Source organism: Prunus persica, chromosome G2 (genome assembly GCF_000346465.2).
Source record: "Prunus persica cultivar Lovell chromosome G2, Prunus_persica_NCBIv2, whole genome shotgun sequence".
In the NCBI taxonomy this organism is placed as follows: domain Eukaryota; kingdom Viridiplantae; phylum Streptophyta; class Magnoliopsida; order Rosales; family Rosaceae; genus Prunus; species Prunus persica.
The window spans coordinates 14,935,605-14,956,301 of NC_034010.1; the positions used below are offsets into that span (position 1 = coordinate 14,935,605).

General features: G+C 35.6%; 1 pseudogene; it reads left to right on the plus strand.

Annotated features, from left to right (window-relative positions):
- On the plus strand, window positions 12,299–14,571 carry LOC109947361 (annotated as a pseudogene).

The following is a 20,697-nucleotide window of genomic DNA, read 5'->3' on the forward strand; positions in this document are numbered from 1 at the left end:
AAAATAGGTAGAAATCCATACCTTACTCGACAAATTTGGAGAAGAATTGAGGGAGAACGAGCGGGTTGAAGTTTCTGTCAAAACCGCTCGGTTTTCTGCAGTTTCCGGCCAGCGCTGGCAGTTCCACGAGCTGAGATCGATCGGAAAGGGAAGAGGAGATGGCGGCGGTTCGAATGAGTCCGATCTTGTGGCCAACGGCGGCCTGTGGTGGTGACGGTGGCTGCGAGAATCCGATCGGTGGGGGGAAGAGGGAAGTCGCGACGGGAGAGAGAGAGAGAGAGAGAGAGAGAGAGAGAGAGAGAGAGAGGAAAACTGAGGGAAGAGAGAGAAATGAGGTTTAAAATCTGATTTTTTTTTTCAGATTACCATTTTGCTCCTCATAATATTTTAACTGTATTTTCTTCGTTAAAACTCCGATTCGAGCTCACTTCGTGTCTATGAACTCATTTCGTCGTGCTCTACACAACGGTGTATGTGGAATTTTCAAATTCCTTTTTGGTCAAAAAGTCAATTTTTCTTTAATAAATTATTCCAAGGGCAAAATTGTCTTTCCTCATAATAAATTACTAATTAAATATGAATTTTAGGTTTGGGTCATTACATTGGGCTAACATCATTTTACCCCCTCAAGGTTTGGGGTCATTCTTGAAATGGTCTACGGGGTTTTAATTTGTCAATTTACGCCCAAACGTTTTAAAATTCGACCAATTTACATGTTTTGTCAGTTTGACCGTTTGGTCTTCTGTTAAGTGATGATGTGGAAAATGTGGGATCCACTTTTTTAGTTTAGGTGTAATTAAATATTTAAAACTAATATTTAAAAATTAAAATTTTTTATAAAAAAAAAATTTTAAAAAAAAACCTATGTCTCTCTTTTTCTTTCTCCTCTCTCACTTCGTTGGAATCTGGCCTTACTCACCCTCACACCATCTTGCCCAGCCACCTCTCCCACCAAAAACTTCTCAGCACACCCACCATTCTCTCCCTCTACACCACTAACTCCAAGCCCAACCACCATTTTCTCCTCTTTCCTCTTACAATTTCTGTCTTTCTAATCCAACCAAAACAATACAAAAATAAATTCACAAACCCAACAACAAAACCTAGCAGAAGAAGAAGAAGAAGAAGATGAATGGACTTTTCTGAAACAAAAGCAAAAGCAAAAACCAACATTCGTGCATTCAAAATTGACCATGAAATTGAGTCATCATCACCAACATTATCACCATCACTCAACCCTCTTCTTAACCATGAAATTGAGATCGAGTCGCCGCCGATTCCAACCCTCCCACTGCCAAACATCTCGTGTGTTCCAACCGACCAGCCTTTCTTACACGAATTGCCATCTGGGTCAACCCCAGATCAACCCCAATCCTCTCTGCCACTGTCAAACGCCACCGTTCTGACCCCATTGGCATCAGAGCTTCCGTAGAAATTAACTCTTGGCATGCTCTCTGCCGTTGCCTTCTTCCTCTATCATCACCTAGTTAAGCACCCGTCTAAGTCTGAGAAACTTGTCAATGGCGGAGGACCCAGTTCCTAGAGATTTGCAGACGACTCAACTCGAGAATCCCATCCTCAAGCTTCCTTTACGTTGGCACAGTCGAGCCCAACCGTATATTAACAACCAGCAGCGAAGCCGTGAGAAGGGGGTGATTATGAGAAGGGCGAGGAAGATTTTGAAGGTTGAGAATGGGGTGTGGCGGTTGGGTTTTATATGTTGTGTTAGGCAAACGGTGTGAGGGTGGATACGAAGGATGAGGCTGCCAAAAGAGAGGAAGAACTGATGGGGGAAGAGGAGAGGTTGCTAGATTCTGACGAAGTGAGGCAAGAGAGAGAGAAATGAGATCTAAGTTTTTTTAGTTTATAATATCTGTCAAAAATTTTAATTTTTTAAATATTATTTTTTAATATTTAATTACACCTAAGCTAAAATAGTGGACCCTATGTTTGCCACGTCATCACTTAACAGAAGACCAAATGGTCAAACTGACGGAACATGTAAATTAGTTGAATTTTAAAACGTTAGGGCATAAATTGACAAAAATAAAACCCCGTGGCCCATACCCAAACCTGGGTAAAATGACGTTAGCCTTAAAAGATTGGTTGCTCCAATTATTACTGCACTTAATATGCATTAAGGTAACAACAAAAGACAAGTTAGAGTATGTCTCAGAACCAAGAGAAACTCTCATGTAACGGGTATATCACTTTTTGCTATCCTCAACCAATAACGCAGTGACATGTAGGATAACTTTTTCACGTGTCATTGTGTTATTGGCAGAGGATAGCAAAACAATGCTATCCGTTATAGGTAAGTTTTTTTCCTCAGAACCCTTTGTACAATGGCTCTTCCGCCTCTTCTAACAATTTGTAAAGCTTTCCTGCATCTCCATTTGGCTATTGCGGAAAAACTTCTTCTATTAAACCGTGCATGTTATCAATTGACTCTAGATTATCCACTTCATTTCCATTACTACTACTATCACTTTCATCACTATCGTTATCCTCATCCTCCCCATGCAAATACTATCAAATATAAACAGGCCTAATACCCTTAAACAGAAGATGTTAGTGCATTTCATCATGAACCCGTCTATCCCTATTACAACATTTAATGCAAGGACAATAAATTTTCATGCCATCATACTTGAGATGCTTATATGCGTAATCAATAAAATTGGCAACTTCAGTAAAATACTCATGAGTTGACCTCCGTGATCGCATCCATGATTTATCAATTGGCATATTATCTACATTTGATTGAGACAAGATAGAAACAAATTATAATAAAAGACATAACAATTGGCATATTACATTGGCTGGGTAATATGGTTATTGTTACAGACGCCTAATCCCAAAGTTCCGCATTTTGAATCAATTAATTTTACTAGTGAAGAGTACAATTTATGGTATAAACACACCAAATAGGAAATACAAAGTTGCCAATACTCTTAACAAAATAGCCCTACAGCATAAGAATCAAAACAAAAAATCCCACAAAAAAGGTAAAAAAATGAAAACAACTAAGCTTAGAGAACAAATAGAATCAGAGAATATAAAGAGTATGGCAGAGGATCCAAAGACGTGGAATTTATTTACTTTCGCGTGTCTTTTTTTAAAAAACAAAGTACTAAAAGCTTAAGTATTTTTAAATTTAAAAAAAAAAAAAACTTTAGTTGACCTTTTAGTGTGTTTTGCTTAAAAGATTTGAATTTTTAGCTTTTGACATGAATAGCATTGTGCACATCTCAACTAGTTGCTTACAACCAAAGCTTATTTTGTTTCTTTCATTATGTTTTCTTGACAAAGCTTTATACGTACCATTCATTCTTTTACAAGCCAGAACTACATAACAGAGTATTTAACCAAAAGATGCCATCAACACTTAAACAGGTTCAAGAAAAAACAAACAAACCAAGAGAAAATTCTAAGTTGACAGAAAATAAAAATGATAAACAGGTTAACTTGTAATTTTGCAAATTGAGTAAGTCAATAAAAAGCATATAACTTTATGTCATAATCAACTAGCAGTATTGCAATTTTGCATATTCTATAATTGTGCCCTCACCCTTCCCTCACTTCTCCCACTATATCCCAACAAAAAAACCCAAACCCACATAGCCTATTATCAAACAAATCTCATAAACCAATCAATGGAATATCAAAACTCATATGATATATCTTAACACAGTAATTTTCACACAAATACTCGAACGTTATGAATGAAAGAGAGAATTGATAGACAAACCTGAGTTCGAATTGTTGTAAATAAGAATAAGATGACTCTGTAAATAGAGAGAAACAGAACATAAGAAATTGTGAAGAAAAAGACGAAGATATAATAAGAAGAAGAATACCTAGGGTAGATCGTGAAGACTCCGGTCTCAGTTTTTTTTTGTTTTTTTTGTTTTTTTGTTTTTTTTGTGTGGGTCTGTGAAGAGTATTGCTTCTTTTTGCTAGTAGCTGTGAAGATGAAAGAGTGCTAAGGTAACCAAAACTCAATGAGCGCATGAGAATTTTGTGTTGTTCTTTTTTTTCCCCCCTTGCTTTTTTTTTGATTGCCCTAGAGCGGGAGTTAATTTTCCGATAATTTATCTTTTTTCAGAAAATTCTGTAAGTTGTAGACTTTGCAAATGTAAAATTAAAATTGTTAGCGAGATCCTATCTTAATTAGGAAATTTATTTCTTAGTCTGTTAGGACTCTATTTCTTTCATTTTGTAGATATATATATTTTGTAATTAGGATTTTATCTTGTTTTCTTGTTTAACCCTACTAGGGTTACATCCTTATATTATAAATACCTCCTTTTGGAGAATAAAATATAATCAGAAAATATTCTACCCATATTGTTTGACTTGGCATCAAAGCCAACTTTTCTAGTGACCTGTGTGTTGTGCCCACCCGTGTTCTAGCCCCATATTTTTTTTTTCTACCTATGCCGTGTGTGCCCTCCTGGGTTTGTGTATTGTGTTGTAGTGTTTGTGTCCATCTTCGTGCATCTGTCGTATTTGTGCCTTTGCCGTGCTCCGCTGTGTTCTCTACCGTGATCTATTGAGTTTCTGCTACAATCGTGGGTGATAACTCCATTGTTGGTGATATTGCTGCTGCTTCTACAAATTTGTGTTTTTCTGACTCTATTCCAGGTACTTGCTCAAATACTTGGATAATTGACACGTGCTTCTAATCATTTGACTCATGATGCGAAATTTTTGATGAGTTGTCTAGTAACATTCGCGACCCATACATAACTAATGCGAATGGCTTGCCTTCTCTAATTACTGGCGAGGGCATAATCTCCCTTACTCCTACTCTGTCCTTGTCTCGTGAGTTACTAGTTTCCAACATCCATTATAACTTGTTATCTATTGGTCAATTACTTGATACAGTTAATGCTTATGCTACTTTCTATCATATACATTGCTTTTTTTAGGATCTCAAGACTCATGAGACGATTGGCATAGTAAACTGATTGGGGGCTATATTTGGTTATAGAGTCGTCACTTGGAACACCCATCGTTTGGCTACCTTAAGCTTTTGTTTCCATCTTTATTTCACTCTTGTGAAGAGTCCAATTTTAAGTGTGAGACATGTATTTTGGCTAAAAGTCATTGCACTGTGTTTCTTTTAAGTGACAGCAAATGCTGCAAAACCTTTTGATTTAGTGCATTCTGATTTGTTGGGTCCAGCTCATATTACATCGAACGGATTTCGTTGGTTCGTCACATTTATTAATGATTGTACCAGGCTCACTTGAATTTCCTTGCTAAAAAATAAATATGATGTTGCTTGCATCCTTCCAGAGTTTTGTACTATGGTGTCTACTCAGTTTTAGGCTCGGGTCAAAGTATTCTAGACTAATAACGGGGGAGAATATGTTAATAATACTTTGGCGTATTTCTTCCGTGCTCAAGGTATTTGTCACTAAACGAAACCCATTTTACCTCTCAACAAAATAATGTGTCTGAAAGAAAGAACTAACAATTGCTTGAAGTTGCCTGCTCACTCATATTGGATATGTCTATTCCCCATCATCTTTGGGGGCATGTTGTTATGTCTGCTACCTATTTGATTAATCATACTCCTAGTCGAGTTCTTGATTTCAAGACTCCACGTGATGTGTTTGGCGACCATGTTTCCCCTATCTTCATCTCCAAGTTGCCCCTTAAAATTTTTGGGTGTGTTGCCTATGTTCATGTCTATTCTCATCAATAGAGTAAACTTGATCCTCGTGCTCTGCGATGTGTCTTTATTGGTTACTCTTCCACTCAGAAGGGTTATAAGTGACATTATCCACCTACCCAGAATGTGCATGTTACTTTGGACGTGACTTTCCATGAAGAAATGTCCTATTATGTCTCTCCCTCCTCTCCAATTTAGGGGGAGAGCGGGAGTGAATTGGAGAGTTTTGGATTAGAGGATCTTGGACTTAATGATGTATGTGAATATATTGCAGATATTTCTCTTGTTGAGAAAACGACCGGTCGCCCATCTAATAGCGACTGGTTGCCAAGTCTGGAGTGGAAGATGATGCTCACGGTTTCAAAACAATTGGTCGCGAAGATGGTCACGACTGGTCGTGGGTCTGAAAATGATGATTTTTCTCTCTGTGACAAAATGACTGGTTGCCTTGAGTAGTGTGACCGGTCGCCTGGTATTGTTTCTTGTGATTCTTGTGAAGACTAGTTTTATACAAGACCCCCTCTACCCTATCATTGCTCCAGTCCAATTGTGATGATGAGTCAAGTGAGGTAATTTCTGATGATCTGCCTGTGTCAACTTATCAATTACCCCTACGAAGTACTCGTCGGAAACCCAAAGTATAATATTCCCCTAATATATATGTCAAATTTGAATATCCCATTAGCCATTATGTGACAACTCATTGCTTATCTAAATCATATGCATCATATTTCTATAAATTATCTAGTGTATGTGTGCGAAACAAGCTATAGGATGTTTTATCTAACTCCAAATGGATGGATGCCATGAATGTTGAAATGGATGCCTTGAACAAGAATAAAACATGGGATTTAGTTCCTTTGCACAAGGGAAGAAAGCTGTTGGATGCAAATGGGTGTTTACTTTAAAACATAAGGTTGATGGTTCCATTGACCGTTACAAGGCTAGATTGGTAGCAAGGGTTATACTCAGACTTATTGAGTAGATTATTTGGAGACCTTTGCTCCAATGGCAAAGCTCAATACTGTGCATGTACTCTTGTCCCTGGCTGCTAATCGTGACTGGCCCTTATTGCAATTCAATGTCAAAAAATGAGTTTCTATATGGTGACCTCAATGGGGAGATTTACATGGATCTTCCTCCTTGTATTCATGTAACCTCTAAGGAGGGTGTTGAGTGTAAGCTGCAGAAGTCCTTATATAGATTGAAGCAGTCTCCAAGAGCGTAGTTTGGGAGATTTGCAGTATCTGTGAAAAAATTTTGGTATGTGCAGACCATACTTTGTTTTTAAAGCGGCATAAAGGTAAATCGGCAACTTTAATTATTTAAGTTGATGATATGACTATAACTGAAGATGATCAAGCAGAAATAAAAAATCTTCAGAAGTATCTGCTTCTAAGTTTGAGATGAAGTCATTAGGTGATTTGAAGTACTTTCTTGGGATTGAAGTTGCCAGATCTAAACATGGTATATTTTTGTCTCAAAGAAAGTATATTTTGGATTTGCTTGTAGAGACTGTAATGTTGGATTGTAAACCAATTGATACCTTTAGTGAACAGAATCATAAGTTGGGGGTTCTTTCTTGATCATGTCCCTGTAGATAAAGAGCGTTATCAACGACTTGTGAGGAAATTGATTTATTTAGCTCATACAAGTGCTGATATTGCATATGCAGTGAGTGTAGTGAGTCAGTTTATGCATTCTCCTAGTGAAGATCATATGGGTGCTGTGATGCGCATTTTGAGGTATCTGAAAGTAACTCCTGGCAATGGGTTAATGTTTTGCAAGTACGGTTATACAAATGTGGAAGGATATACGGACGCTGATTGGGCTAGTTCAGTCATTGATAGTCGTTCTACGTCTGGGTATTTCACATTTGTTAATGGTAATCTTGTTACTTGGAAGAGTGAAAAGTAAAAAGTGGTGTCTAGGTCTAGTGCTGATGTCGAGTACCGTGGGATGGCTCAAGGTGTGTGCGAGTTACTATGGTTGAGAAGATTGTTGAGAGATCTTGGGTTTGGACCCCAGAAACCCATGAATTTGTATTGTGATAATAATAAAGCTGTAATTGCAATTGCGCATAACCTTGTGCAACATGATCGTACAAAGCACGTGGAAGTTGATCAACATTTTGTTAAAGAGAAGTTGGATGCTGAAATTATTTCTTTTCTGATTATATCATCCGAGTATCAACTGGCAGATGTTCTTATGAAAGCTGTATCTACTACGGTCTTTCTCAACTCACTTGACAAGTTGGACATGTGTGACATCTTTGCTCCAACTTGAGGGGGAGTGTTAGTGAGATTCTAGCTCAATTAGGAGAATTATTTCCTAGTCTATTAGGACTCTATTTCTTTCCTTTTGTATAGATATTGTGTAATTATGATTTTATCTTGTTTCCTTGTTTAACCCTATTAGGGTAACATCCTTGTATTATAAATAGGGAGTATTTTTGCTCACTACTTTAACCCAAGGTGTACCCTCACCACCATTGTCAACATTTGACATGTGTCTATTAACATTACTATGGTTCCATAAATACAAAGTAAAGAGTTAACTATGGTTATGCCAATGGACATGTGTCAAGTGTTGCGAATGGTGGTGAGGGTACACATTGGATTAAAGTAGTGAGCAAAAAGATTTCCATTATAAATACCTCCTTTCGAAGAATGAAATGTAATTTGAAAATATTATACTCTTATTGTTTGACTAAAATCTGGCAAAAAAATCTAAAAACCTGATCGGATTAGTTTTTAAAAAGATTTAACTGTATTGTCTTTTATCATATGAATTACTTAAAAAATATATATATATATATATATATATATATATATAGTTCAATCTATTGTATTTTATTACATGCATTACTTATTAAAAAAGTATAGTTCAATATATTGTCTTTTATAATATGAATTACTTTTATAAAAAAAAACATATAGTTCAATCTACTTCATCATAACATAAATACATAGTGAAAATTGTTATGCATTGAGGCATTGTAGGGGCTGTTTGAATTTTGATCAAATAAATGGTTGAGTTGGATTCTTAATGTATACAACTAGTTCCAATTAGGAGTGGGTTTCAGGACTGAAAAATCGGAATACCGAACTAGATTCGATGGAAAAAATTGAAAAAAAATCGGTTAACCAAAAAAGTCAACAAATTGAATCAGAACCAAATTGAACCGATTCCAACCGGTTTCGATTCTGATTTTAAACCACACCAAACCGGACATGACTAGGTTATTTTATTTTATTTTTATTTTACAAGTTTTTTTTAAATCTGATGCTATATTTTTAATTTTATAATTAATATTTTTCCAAGTTCAATTTCAAAACATTTCTCATTGTATGAATTGGATCATTTGTTAATTTTCAAACTCAAAAAATAACTTATTTATTATCATTTGTATTTTTTTTTAAAATAAAAAAATATATTTTGAATATTTTAAAAATAATAATAAAATAATAATCCGGTTCAAAATTGAAACCGGTCAGAACCGGACTAGAATCAGTCAGAACTGAACAAGCCAGTTAAAAAAAATCATTTGAACTGGACTGGTTAAATAGTATCGGTTCTTATTCCAATTTGAGGTGAGAACAGGACCGTGCCCACCCCTAATTCCAATCATTGCGATCAAATGAATGCATGAGTAAATGAACTCTTTTTAACTATCATTATATGCTTGTGGAACTCTTCGGCATTATATACTTGTGGACTTGTTCGGCATTATATGTTTCAGTCCAAGAGATGCAATATGTGTAATAACATTTAGGAATGAAACATGAACTAAGGTGATTTTATTGAAGAAGAAATAAAAAATTTAATCTTTGTGGCATCAAAATGTATATTATTTTAAATAAGTATTGCCAACAAGGTCTAGTTGAGTTAGAAAATGCACTGATTTGATTACCGCTGGTCATAAATTCGAAATTCCATGACATCGTGGTAGTGTATGCATGAGAAACCCCCTCTCTGTTGTAGTTTAGACTAGGGGTGGGCATCTTAAACCGAAATACTGAAACCGTACCATACCATACCGATTTCATACCGTTTCATTTGGTATGGGGAGATATTCGGTACCGTACCGTACCGTACCAATAAAGTATGGTATGGTAGTGGTATCAAGATTTTGGTACCGGTCAATACTGTACCGTACCAAATAGTACTAATATAATTTTGATTGCCTTTGTGTGTATGTTTATAGAGCCTTTTTCTTTGATTCATTTGACAATTAAAAGCTTTTTCTTTGATTTATTTGGCAAAAGTCATCTTTCTTCAAACAACTCAATTAGTAATTTTTGATTTATAGGTGAAAAGGTTTTCATGATGAGAATATAATAAATAAAATAATTGTAAAATATTCAACCAAGACCCTTTGAGTGAAAGAAAAGAAAGAAACAGTATGTACTTTTATCTCTTAATAAAATTAGTGTCTATCACCGCTTGATTTTAGGATTATCCTTGGACTCTTTACTTTTTGTTTGTAGAAAAGTCACTTAGAATCTTGATTACGATGGAGGCTTTTTTTTCTATTGGTTAAATGGCAGGCCTAAGCCGACAACAAAATAAACTAACAAGGAATGACCTTGGGCTGAGCCTGCCTAAAATATCAGTACCTAAAATATCTTTGAATTTGTAACTTAGACATCACTTATTTTGGTGAATGAATATGTTGAATATTCAATTGGTTCATTTTTTAGTTGTGTCATTTTGGTACTGAAATGGTACCGATACCGTACCGATATCGATTTGGCACGGTATGGTACGGTACCAATTTTGGCAAACCATAATCCCATACCGTACCATACCGATTTAAATTTTCATTATTGGTAGCGGTACGAGCTCAATACCATACCATACCGTACTGTACCCACCCCTAGTTTAGACTATCACTTATAATATAAATAAAAAATAAGTATTTTTGTATTTTATTAAAGTTTAAAGTAAGTAATTTATGAGCTTATTATGTAGATAGTTAGGTTTTAGTCTTTACATATCTTGAGTAATACCCAATATGGTTTCCACTCGTTTAGTAATTCGAACCTTTGTGGCATCGAGTGTGTGTAATGTGTGTGACACACAATCATTGTTGTCAGGACCCGACTCCACTAACAAGAAATATAAATAACAAAAAGTAAACTAACTTACATGGATTCATTGATTCATTATTTCTTCATTTCAGATTTGATGGATAATTTCTTTTGTCATGTTGTATTATCTTTTTGTATAATGCACACTTTCTTTTCTTCTTGTTTTGAGCCAATTCAATACCACTTTTTATCCTTTTGGAACCGCCAATATTGTCCTTCTTTCTACCTTTAGTTTGTGAGATATTGGGGTCCAAAAGCAACAATTGAGAGGAATCAATATTAGTACTATATGGATCACCTGTTGTTGAGGAAGGAATTGTTGCATGCTGATTAGAATTTCTTGACAGTTTGGACAATTCATTTATAGTTTCCATGAAAGTTGTGTATGCCTCATTTGAAGATGCTGCAATGCAAGCCAACTTAGTTGCTTGATGACACATACGGCTAAGTCACAAAGCCTCTTATTCTTCTTTACCATTATTTGTCACCAAAATTTTAAAATCCACTATCCTAAATATGTTTGCTTCTTGTCTCCATCTTGGAAGAATAAAACGGTCAGGTAATGTATCTATATCAAGACGGACAAATAATTTCAATAAATGTCGACAAAGTATTCCAACAAACTTAAAATTTTGACATTCACACATACCTTTGTATGTTTGTAAATTTAACTTAACCACAAACTCTTCAGTCTCTCCAAGTTTTCTTTTCACTAGGTATGCATGTTATTCGTTGTCACATGGCATTTCTTCAATTTTATAGCGATTAACTTTACTACATCCATCCTTGACTTGTTGAAAAAAAATTTAGTATACAACTTAGATGCATGTTTCAAAATGACTTCTCCTTCATTCACAAAGCAATACTTGTGTTCTGATTCAAAATCATCATCACTTTCTCTATCCATGATCTTCTTCAATGCTTGTTCATATTTGACAATAAACTCTTTATGATGTGTTGTCGGTGTAACGAATCCATCAAAAAAATAATTAATGCCCTCACTCACTATGACTAGTAATGTTCATTCCTACAAAAAAAAAAAATATATGCCATGATTATAAACAGGAATCCAAGAAAAACGTATATCATATAAACTATTCAACCGGTCATCATTATCCAATTTACATTCTTACATCAATTCCTTCCACTTTTCTTTAAATTCCTCTATCTTGTATGCGACCAAATACATTTCTTCATCTAAATTTTGAGTTTGGACTCTTTGAATTCCTCTATCATGTGATAATGTTTCAGCAAACTTCTTCTTAATATGCCATAGACATAACCGATGACGAGTATTATTGAAAACAAAACAAATGCTTTTTTCTTGAATTTTTTTTTCGCATCATTCGCTGTTGTTGGTTAGCTCGAGCTTATTTAAGCTTCAAGCTACCATGGCAGAAACTTGAAGCTCTCTTGCTTCCTCTCTCTCTCCATCTCTCTCTCTCTCTTCATCCTTCTCTCTCATCGTTCATCTCTCTCTCTACCTCTCTCCTCCTCTCTCTCATCAAGTCAAACCCTAGAAATGGGGTATTCTTCCAATATCAAAGGTCAGTTTGCTTTTTCTATGCCTTTTCTCTGTTGGTTTCTGTAATTTTGTTGGATAACTGGGTTTTGTTTATTGGTAATGTGAGTTTCTGTTGTATTCTTCTAATATCAAAGGTCAGTTTGCTTTTTCTATGCCTTTTCTCTGTTGGTTTCTGGAATTTTGTTGGATAACTGGGTTTTGTTTGTTGGTAATGTGAGTTTTCGTTTAAATTTGATAATGGATTTCTTTTGTTTAGAACCACGTTGCCTTGCTTCTAGATACCAAGGGCTTTCAAGGTTGAGAGGTACAAAGACAAAGAAATCTCTGGGGTTGAAGCTAAGAGGAGAGACTCTAGAGGATCCAAAGATCCGAAAAGAAATCGTACAATGAGTTAGTGTTAGTTAGTCCTTCCCTTTTATCATTTAGAATTCAACTGTATTTGTGTCAGTTAATCCTGCCTCTTTATATTCAGAATTCAACTGCATTTGTGTTTCATTTATTAATTAGGGGTTAAACCAAAATTTCTCAACAACCAACCACAACAATGTTATGAGACAGAGATTATTGTCCTGTTAATTGATTTTAAGACTAATCATTCAATTAATCCTTTCGGTTTTCTTGAAATAAGGCATCAAGTTGTTGCTGTAAGGGTCACTCTTTATTTGATGTTGTGGCTTTCGTTTTTTTACTATTAAACTTCAGTTCAATTCCTATTGATTCTGTGATTGGCTTGTCTGTAGTTTTTACCAATCTGGGTCATCTTTTTTTGTTTTTTTGTTTTTTTTTTTCGCAGTTTGAGTATCTTGCATCTACTCTGTCATCTGTCTATGATTTCAAAATCATTACTTTGTACATCTTTGCATAATTCATACTGTAATGTAAATGGTCAATGAAACAACTCGGTTTTCTATTTTCACCATAACACGTGTTCTTCATTTGAATACAGATGGTTATGACACATGTCATTGATCTTTCTTATCTCGTTTGTTTCTCTTGAAATTCTAACCATGATCCAATGTTGTCAATGAAAAACAATTAAACCGAACAGAGGGAAACTTCTCTGTCTGGAGCTTATATGCTGATTAGAATATTAATCATGATCAAACAAAGGATAATATGATAGGCTTGTGAAAGTGAGAAGATAAAGTTATGTTAGATGAATGGTCTGGGTTTTTCCTGAATTTCATATGTGCTTAACTTCCTCCATCGTTTCTTCTACGTAGATTTCTTAAGGAGCTGGATCTTTTATTTAGTTCCTCAATTTTATAAACTTAGCAGTTTTTTTGTTTACTTATGTTTTCCTAGTAGTGATAATGGGTTTCTTTTGTTTGCTATTTTGTTTAGTTATGTTTTCCTAGTAGTATTAATGGGTTTATTTACATATTTGTCGTTTGATTTCAGTTGTTTAAATTGATTGTTGCTTTTTACATTGATTTAGTACATAGTAAAGAGAAGTCAAACAAGGACCTTGAAAATGAGCTTGATGATTAAGCTAATTGGCCAAAGCTTATTGAAGACCATTTTATTCATCTATTATTTGAAGAGGCAAAAAAAAGGCTTGCAAACCAATACTTTAGATAAGAATGAGTGGGTTGGGATAGAAAAGAAGTTGTTTGACAAGTTTGGGAAGAGATACAATTGTGACAAATTGAAGCCGAAATATAACTGATTGCACAAGATTCACCGGGAGCTTGGAAAGCTCATTTCTCATATCGGGGTGGGTTGGGACCCAAACATGAACACTGTTCAAGCATATGCAGAAGTTTGGGCATCATATGTCAAGGTATGCATCTTGTTGTATAACTTGTATTGTTTTGGTATCCTTCAATGTATGTGCATTTTCTAATGCCAAGACTGAAGTTTCATTGGCAAGGCTTAAACGTAAGAGTGAGAAGGAAGTGTCCTCTCCATTTAGAGAGTTGAGCACCATTGGGGATTGTATGGAAATATTGGAGGCCATGGAGGGAGTGAATGATGATGCTCATGTGAAAGCTTTCGATAAGTTTACTAATTTGGATTGGAGGAAGATGTTCTTGAAGATGTTGGATCCACAGGACCACAGAGAAGAATGTGGCTCAATAGCCTACTAAAATGAAAGAGAGTGAATGATTAATCGTAATTTATTTAGATTAAATGATTAATTGAGCTTGACACTTATATGTGATTAATTGTCCTGTTTTCAGCTTGTGGTTTGTAATTAATGAGAGATTGGATTGGAGCTGTGAAAACTTTTAAATAAGTTCAATGATTATGTGTGAAAACCTTGTGGATATGCTCTCTTTCTCTTGCTTACTAATAAATATTTGGAAGCACACAGTACCTCTTGATTTCTTGCCCATTTTCAAGTTCTTTCTCCTATGTGCCTTCTTTGTCTATCGTTGTATATTCTTCAATAAGTATGTCAATTGAACTTGTTGATCATATATGTATGGTACTAAAATATGGATGTTAAAATAGTATGTTTAAAATAATTTTAATAATGTTTATTAAAATATATTAATTATTAAAAAAAAGAAAAAAAAATTGTTTTCAAGAATTTAACCAAATAAGTTTTCAAATTTTAAAGATTTAAAAATAATTTTCAAGTTGCATACCAAATAACTTTTTGAATCTTTAAAAATGAATTAGAGAACTCCTTGTTTTTAAGAAAAATCACAGTTTTTGAATTCCCTACTTAGATAGGATATCAAACAGACCTTTACTTTGCTGAGATCATCATAAACAACACCCAGGCTGCCCTTCGTCCTATTTCTAAGACAGCTTCAACCTTGTGGGGTTTGTAGCTTATGCACCAAACAAAAAATTCTTTGTGGAATTTGTTACTACCACGTAAAATGGGTCTACCATGGTGTTTACTTCTGTACCAAATAGCTTAGCTCTGGCATTTACTTCCACGTCAAATGGATCAACAATGGCTCTTATATGTTCAATGAAATGGATCTACTATTGCATTTGTAGGTTTAGCTTATACTTTTGGATTATGATGTTTTGGTTGAAGCCCATGATATAATGACGACCAAAATAATCCATAGATAATTGACCATCAAAATAATGTGGATCATCCATACAAATGTGTTGCATATTTTCCATGCAGTTCTTGTGTTCTTGATTCTTGGGTACTTAGGGCTCGTTTGGTAACGTTTTCAGAGAATATTTCAAAAAATGAAAATAAGAAACTAATTTGCATTTTCAAGATATGAGAATACGTCTGGCAATTTAAGTAGAATACAGTTTCAGAAAACAAAAACAATGAAAGTGTGTTTGGTAACATAAACAAATAAAATAAAATAATGATGTTTTTTAAAGGCTAAAATTATCATAAATATAATTTAACAAATAAAAAAAAATTCGAATGTTTTTTTAAAGGATAAAATCATCTTATTATCTTATATTTATGTTATTTATGTTGCAAATCAATATAAGATAAAAACCTTCCGTCCTCCCTCCATGGCTGCATAGAAGGTCTAAAAAGAAACCATCCTCAACCCCAACTTGCATATATTCACTTTTTTCCCTGTGGAAAATACCCATCTCTCTCTACCCCCTTGATTTTGCACTTTGCTGGTTCTACGACATCAATCGACAATGTGGTAGACTAACATGAACTTAAGGGTCAATGGTAGCAGTCAATGGTTGTAGTCAACGGTGGCATTTGTGTGACACTCCCACCTTATTTTTATTGTCCAATTAAATTAATTAATTATGAAATTATAATTTTGCCCTAGGGGATATGGTTATTTTGGTCACTTTTTAATTCAGTAATATTTTTGAAAATTGAATGCCGCCATGACATAAGTCGCGTCGATATGAGTTAGTAGACACGTAGTGGGTTAAAATTGAAGTTGTAATGAAGAAGTTAGGATCAACGGAAGTGCAATGGCACAACCGTAAATATTTCGAAGATGAAATTTTAAAAACCCAGATTTTTTCTTCTCTCTCTCTGTCTCCCGACGTCTCTCTCCTCCTTCACGACCAAAACAGCTTCCGTCCTTTGACCGGCAACAACCACCACGTCCGGCCACTATTGGCCACGAGGCCGGTACCAAAACGGCCACCTCGACTTACTCTTCCCTACCTACTCCACCTCCGAAGAAACCAGCAGCCACCGTAGCCAGAAATCGTGAAAAATAGGCCAAATTTTACGTAAACTTTATGGCGTTCGTTCCGACGATTCCGGCTACCAAATTTGTCGATCCAAGTATGCTTTCTCATCCTTTCAAAGTCATCTACCTGTTGGTTGGGTTGGTTAGGATTGATTTTGAAGTTTTGAAACTCGTTTTATAAATCAAAGATTTGGCCAATTTTCAACTTGAGTTTCAATCAAGTTCCGGTCACCTTTTGGCCATGGTCCAAGAACAAAAATTGCTCCACTAGTTGTCCTGATCACGTAGGTACATGAATTGTTGGGTGTTTCGGAAGTTTCCGGTCGCAGGAATTTTCTCAAGACACCCACGTGTTGCCGTTAGGGCTGGGCACGGTTCGGTTTGGACCGGTTTTTGCCTCAAATTAGAACCGATCCGATACTATTCATCCGGTTTGGTTCGGTTTGGTTTTAATAAAAAAATTTCAAAAACTGTCCGGTTCGATTTGAACCGGTTTCGGTCCGGTTCCGGTTCCGGTTCGGTTTTGAACCGGATTATAAAAATTACTTTTTAAAATTATTTTTTAATACAATTCTCAACTAAGATATTATTTTTTTACTTAAAAATTAACAAATTATTCAATTTCATATAAAAAATAAATATTAAAGTTAGAAAAGAGAGATATTTTGACATTGAACTTGGATAAATATTAAGTTTTTTTTAGTGAAATTAAAAATATAGCATTAAATATAAATATATATTGAAATTATATATATTGTTAGTTTCACCGGTTCGGTTCGGCCCGGTTCGGTTTTTGAAGACATGGAACCGGATCCGGAACCGGTCCAAACCGGTCCGGTTCGGTTTTTGACCGGTTTTTGACTTTTTGGTCAACTCGGTTTTTTTCCGGTTTGGTTCGGTACGGTTCGGTTTGGATTTCCGGTTCGCCGGTTTGAGTGCCCACCCCTAGTTGCCGTCGTGTGTGGTGGTGCATGGGCCATGTTTGGGTGGCCCATTTGGTCATAAAATGATCCCCATGCTCGGATTTGTTTCGTTACTATTTGACTGTCGATCGGATTTACGCATATTAGGCGCTATCTAGGTTTGATATGTTCAAACCATTGGATCTACTCCATTTCAAAATATGTTAATCTAGATACCTCTAGGATCGTGCAGAAATTCGCGGATCGTGAATCGGAGTCCCAGATGCTTTGATTCAATAATTCAAGGATTAGGTTCAACGGTAACCTTCCGATCGTGCGATCGCAAGCAATCCAACCATTTGATTCGGACCAAACTTTCAGGATGTGTATATTAAATCTTGTTGAACCCATATGAACTTTTAGATCGGGAATCGGAGGTCGTGGGGCCCGTGGGCCTGGTTGACCAGATTTGGAAAGTTTGACCACTCAGTAGATCGAGTGTCTCCCGAGGCTATTCCACCATTCAAAACACATAGTTGGACCTTAGGAACCTCCCGTCGTCATACACACACTTGAATCCTGGGAAATTAGGAAATTATTTTAAAGTTCTCGTTCAAAGCCCTTTATTTTAATCTAGTCCCTATGTCTTTAAATAGATACTTCGACCTAGCGTACACAGTAGGCGGGACCTTTTCAAGGTCAAGCAGTGTGGGACTATATGTGAGTGGACTTTGTTTCAAACTATAATCATTATTTTCAAGGATGGAAAAATATGCATAATGATTTCTTGGATTATTGAATTATTATTTATTTACTAATGTTGAATACAATATTATTATGAAAGTATTGGAATTATATTCGAATAATTGGGGTTGTGAATATTTTGAATACATATGTACTATTTTTTAGAATGATTATTTATACGTGGATATGTGTTGAGTACATGGGGTTGTTGGGAAGAGTTTATGAAATGTGGATTGGGTTGTGGTTAAGTCAGTTTTGAGTGCTATAAGCACTACCCTATGAACCTCTCTGAGTTTGGAATTTGTAGATTGGTTACTTGGAATTATGGAATACCTGGATATGTCAGAACCCGGGCACCCTTTGACGAGGTGTTTGTAGACCCTTAGTGGGGTTTGTTTGCACACGTAGGACTTGTCACATGTGTATAGTATTGAATATTCTGTTGTATGTGCTGGTAAGCCCAGTTCCCCGGTTGGACAGCTCGTTCCCTAGCCACATGGTCAATTGAGGATCCTTCCATGTGGTCTAGTCAAACAATCCTCCGGTTGGATTTATCAATGGGGACACTTCCTCGCTCGCCGTGCTGACGGGCACGAGTTTTGAGAGAGTAGTTTGGGAAAGGTTTTGGAATGGGATTGGTGATAGTATACTATTACGCGATTACACATTTCATTATGGTTTTGACTAAACTATGTATACGTATATATAGTTACATCGGTTTGAATGCTACATGGTGGGGTTATTATATGTTGATTTCAAAGATAACAAATTTTGTTTTTGTCCACTCACACATTTTCTGTTTTGTGCCCCCCATGCAGTAGATAGTCTTAAATCGAGCGGCCATATCAAGTCATGAATTCCGAGCCCGAGCTTATGTAGGATATACTTTTGTTCCTTTCTCTTCTGTTGAACTTTACTTTCATTTGTAAATTGAAACTCTTTAGACTACTATGATGTAGCCCATACTAGGGTTGATTGTAAGGTGCGAAGGCCTATTATGTAAATTGCATGTTATTATCTTGTGCATGCTGCCAGAGAGATTTATAAATGTATTTGACAGGTTTAAAATTTTTGGGAATGTCCATTTTTTAGGGGAGACTCTGTCGAAATTTCGGCAAAAAGTCTTGTTTCTTTTTTTATAAGTGGGCCCGGCATCGGTATGATGTCGAAAATACTACAGAATTAGTCCCGGATTTCCAGGAATTCGGGGCAGGTCCGGTCAATTTGGCGGTGGTAGTCGATGATGATGGGTCAAAGGAGATGGGTTTCAAGAGTGATGTTCCTCAATTCCAGAGAGAGAGAGAGAGAGAGAGAGAGAGAGAGAGGGGGGGGGGGGGGACAAATGATTTCCCTTGTTTTATGAAAACATTGTTGTTTTCAAGTTTTGCTCATGAACTTGGATTTGTTTTTAGAAAAAAGATTCTGGATTTCTCAAAAATGCTCCACTGAACGTGTGTTCCAGAAAAACAAGAAAGGGAAAATGAAAACTGGCCTAAAAACGATACCGAACTTGCGTTTAGTTTCTCGATTTCTCTTTTTTTAATTTGTAGCTAAATTTGCAAATCCCAAACTGTTCCTTAATTTTTCAGAAAGAAACATTTTTCCATCGCATTGGTGTAGTTGGGTCATCGAGAACAGTAAGGAGTGAGTGACAACGTGGAGTGAACCTAGCAAACACCAAGAAACCCTTACCTCCTAGTTCATTTCGGAAACCCTCACTTTGACTCCAGATATTGTCACTCACTCCTCCCTCTTCTTGTGAGTTAAATAAATTTATATGCCACTCTAACATTATATATATGATGGTGAAGAATTTGTCCGTAATTCTGAAAAAATGGGTGTTTATAGTGTAAGTAATATATATAAAAGCTCAAGATAAGAGTAAAGTAAAGTATAAGTTGGTTTGTAAGGTTGTGCAAAGTGGAGATTGTAGGTTTGGCACAATTGCATTTTACTTTTTTTACTTCGTTTTTAATTTATTTTAATAAAGCAACACTTGAGGTTGCGGCCAATATTTCGAGAGTAGGGAGTAGCCATGTATGGGACCAAGTGTGGCATAAGTGAATTTTTGATATTCTTGCTTGTGATTTAAACCTTACTATTCAACTTTAATAAAGCATCTCTCTTTCATTGGCGAAAAAAAAAATTTATTTTAATAAAGGTGTTAACCCTTAAACACCAAGAAACCCTTTCCTTAAGATTTTCTTGGGTTAAACTTAAATTTTCTTAAATTAAAGTAGGACATGTGTCATTCGAATAAATAGGGGACGTGGAGGGTATAGACAAATTGGGTAACACAAGTACTTAGTAAGATTGTGAAGTATTCATTACTTATTGACTTAGAACACCGCCTGCCGTATGAAATACGGCAATATATATTTCATCACATTCATGTTGCATGCAAATCACAAACGTTCTCCCTGTCTTATTTTCCTCGATGAAAAATCCCCCCCTTGATTATTTCAACCAAGGATTGGTCCAGTAAAAGCTAATAAAAGTAAAAGATTGCCACACACATCCAAAAAACAAAAAATTTCATTTTCTCATTGTATATATGGTATATATCTAACAACATCGATTATTACTTTTGATTTGACTTTTGTACGTACACGCAAATCATTCATTTGTGTCAAATGTATTTACTTTT